Source organism: Gastrolobium bilobum, unplaced genomic scaffold (genome assembly GCF_033153095.1).
Source record: "Gastrolobium bilobum isolate Gb01-03AN ecotype WA unplaced genomic scaffold, APGP_CSIRO_Gbil_v1 utg16135, whole genome shotgun sequence".
NCBI classification, from domain to species: Eukaryota; Viridiplantae; Streptophyta; class Magnoliopsida; order Fabales; family Fabaceae; genus Gastrolobium; species Gastrolobium bilobum.
This window is the reverse complement of record NW_026899035.1, coordinates 349,819-353,702: the sequence shown is the minus strand read 5'-3', so window position 1 is coordinate 353,702 and position 3,884 is coordinate 349,819. Positions and strand designations below refer to the sequence as shown.

At 28.7% G+C, this 3,884-nt stretch overlaps 1 non-coding gene across 1 annotated transcript; it reads left to right on the top strand.

Moving 5' to 3' along the window:
- Positions 1–1,989: 1,989 nt before the first annotated feature.
- On the top strand, positions 1,990–2,070 carry TRNAL-CAG (transfer RNA leucine (anticodon CAG)). The gene has a single exon. It is a non-coding gene; the product is annotated as a tRNA-Leu (tRNA).
- Positions 2,071–3,884: the final 1,814 nt, after the last annotated feature.

The following is a 3,884-nucleotide window of genomic DNA, read 5'->3' as shown; positions in this document are numbered from 1 at the left end:
CCTCTAAAATTTCGTTAGAGCTAGTCCGTTTGCCTGTTTTGAAGAACATACAAATACAAAGCACATACAAGGGCTTTACTTTATGGGTTGAACTTGACTGAAATATAGTTTTGCTTTGTGATTTTGAGACTTTTAATCATCAGGCTATGGAGTTTGTCAGAAATGTCATATGATGCACGTCTCCATAACAGATCAATACACAAAACAAGCAGACCTACGTTTTCTTTTTTATATTCTTTTTCCCTTTCAACCCGTTTCATCGTTCCCTCACTATTTGAAGTAGATTTGGACCACGTTTCCATCCTTAGTGTTTTCTTTTTTTCTTCTCGAGGATCGTTATACTTACCACTTTTATTATCTGTTTTGTTATAACTTATAATTAGATTTATTTAAAATCAATGTCAATTTATTTTTTCTCGTTTTCAATTGTTAATTTCAAATTGATCTAATGATAACTAAAAAAGTGGTAAGCCTAAAATAAAGGCAAATATAACCTTCCCCTGTCTCCTTTCCAAGTATTATACTTTTTAAGTCTGTAAGAGATACTTGACTTGTCTTTCTGTGATATTATCAATGAATGTGAGTTCCACAAATAGTTTGCTGACTCATATTCGACACTGTAGAATCTTGTGTATTATATTTATATGGCACAAAAAAATAACATTATAAAGAAATGTTCATATGTATTGTAGAGAATCTATACAATACAATTTAATTTTTTCTTGCGCCGTATAAACTTCATTTTTGTGTATTATATGATTGATCTCCCGATTTTATGTTAACAGCTGGATGCGTATGTGTTACTAGAATTAATCTTCGATGTATACATATTTTGTATATCTTCCTTTGCCACAACCATGATTGCAATTAGTTATATTTCTTCAAAGTTTTATCCCAACATGCTTTCAGAGAACAGGAAGCGGAACAAGGGAATTTCAATGAAGTTATTATGAAGAAGAGGTTTAAAACATGTAGTTATAATCAATAGTAGTTTGTTCTTTCATCCAATGACTAAAGCTAAAACAATAAGCAAAATTCTGATGATGCCTTGGAGTTAAGACTTTTTTCTTTCTTTTAGTTTGACATTTCCCAAACATGTGAAAAATATCTTTATAAAATCAATTAAATTTCCCTAACCGAAAAATATTTCAGCAGTTAATACAGATAAATTATCTGCATTTATTTCTAAAACGACGTCATTTTGGTATTGAATGATTAAAAAATATAATTATAAAGACTATAATAACCCTGAAATAAATTAAAATTACAAAAACACTATGATTTTTGCTCCAAAACGACGTCGTATTTGGTTTACAATTATCTGCAGTAACTGCAGAAAAAATGAACCCTTCCTTTAATTCAATCGTAGTATGCATTCATTTACAATGGTTTAGTCTAGCAGATTAAACAGTTGCGTCTGAAAATTAAGTGGGTATCTGCAGTGAGATTTTTTAATACAAATTTAGATTAGGAGAAAACATGCCCATGTAAGGTTAGTAAAAACCACCAATCTTATTAAGAATTCAAAATAGGCGTGGGGTAAGTTTTTTATATTGGATTGTTTAATAAAATTATAAACTGCTTTGCATGATTCCCTCTTTGTCCCGTTTAAATAAAAAATTTGAGGAAAAAAAGTTATGTTTATTAGAAAAGGGTTTTGCCCAAAAAAGTACAAAAGCAACTTTCAAACTGAATTGAAAAAAAGATAAGAGGTTGCATGAAAAATTCTAAGTTTTAGATTATTTGATTTTATTGATTTAGTTTTATGTTTTATGCTGACGCATGTGCAGATATATTTTGTGGAATAATTTAATTTTCATAATACAAATTTTAAATCAATCTGTAAATAAAATTCTTTATCAGAAGATTTTTTATGAAACGTTAAGACTTATATTGCAATCGTCGTATAACCTGCCATTTCGTTGATTTTAATGAACGTTCAGCTAGATCAATAATAAATAAAATCTTTCGGCGAAGAAGTCAAATGAAGTCAAGATGGCCGAGTTGGTCTAAGGCGCCAGTTTCAGGTACTGGTCCGAAAGGGCATGGGTTCGAATCCCATTCTTGACATATAATGATTATTTTCTCAACTTCTTTTTGTGGAAGTTAGCTTAATCTCATTGACAGAGAGAGGATCATTTGTCGTTTCTCTAATTATTCTTTTTCATCCAAAGTTCCAAACACAGACATGCTACATGTGTGGTTTGGCTTGCTTTACTTTGCATGCAATTGAACTTCAATAAGATGTTTGATTATTTTACGTAAATGTTTGGCTTGCTTTAGGATACTAAGCTGGCTTTCTTTATTTTGTATGTAATTAACTTTAATAAGATGTATGATTATTTTAGGATATGTTTTGATCATCGTTTTTCTCACTTTAGGATATGGTGGAATGGAGGAGTAGGGAAGGTGATAAAAACATTATATGTATTAAACTTTCCCCTTTTTAAGATTTTTTAAAATGATATAATAAAATAAGATAACATATAACTTTTTAACAATCCATTATTTAGTTTATATTATTAATTTAGAAATAAAAAACGTATTCTTTGTTCTTCTTTGTTCTTTTTCTGTTTCTCTTATCTCTTTTGCCCAAACATATACTTAGGAGCTAGTGCCATACTTAAACTGATAATGTATTTAAATGAAAAGGAATGTTAGTCTGATGCTATAGGAGAATAATATTGCATGTTATACATACAAAACATGTGAGACTCACTCATTTATTCAATTTTTTATTTTTTAAAAAATGTAAGTCTCACATGTTTTGTGTCTATTACATAAGATACTATTATTTCCATTAAATGACTTCTCATTTTCATTTTAAAATTTGAAATTGAAATAGATGAAATGATTGGTGAGAGACATAGCAACATGCGGTCTGGTTTGCTTTAGGTTTCGCTTTACTTGACCGTTTAATACACAAGCAAGTTAAAACTTATAAAAAGTACATTTAAATTTAAGTTAAGGGGTCAACATATTATTGTTAATTTTATGAACAATATAATATACTTTTAACAAATAATTTTAGCTTATTAATCATTATATATCTTGAAATAAGATTGAGAGACTTGCAGGCCCATTCAATAACAAGACTTAAACTTCCACGAACATAGTTTGAGAATAACAGAGTCCAAACCATCTTTTAAACCTGCATAACCCACATCGCTTATCTCATTAACCACAGTCGACCCGTTGGATTAATTTTTAATTTTAGAAGAGTAGATTGGAACGGTTAAGCAGGTTAACTTGTCATTTTTTGTTATTAATAAAAAATTTATCCGTTTTGATTACCAACTCATTGATTGAAAAAAAATCTGGCAATTTAACCTACTAACCTATCATAAACGAAGTGGGTTAACCTACTTAACCTATCAAAGATGGTAAATCAGTTGGCACATAAGAGCTGAGAGCATATGTTCAATAAGTTTTACAATTTCATCACCTTTATTTTCATCAATCTAACGGTTATAAATTTATTGAAAATTATTGGGTCACATTTATTAGTTAATTGTTAATACCTAATAAATCCAATAAATTATAACCGCTAGATTGACGAAAATCAACGGAGATCAGGTTGGTTGTAAATGTAGTAAACTTTTTTGGTGGTAAGTATATTATATCCCAATATAACCATTCTCGTCATGAGGAGAGAGAAGAAAATTTTTTAAACCATCGATTAAGAATTAATCTAATAGTGAGAAAAAAAGTTGTAAAACTTTTAGACCCTTCTCTTATTTTTAAAAATAATTAATTAGAAAATATATTTTAAAGTTATTTAATAATTATACAAGTTTTTTAAAAAAAGTTGTAGTTCTTTTCTCAGAAGTTAAAGAATAACTTTAAAAAAAAGATCTCTACCAAAAAAAATTAGTTTTTTCAAA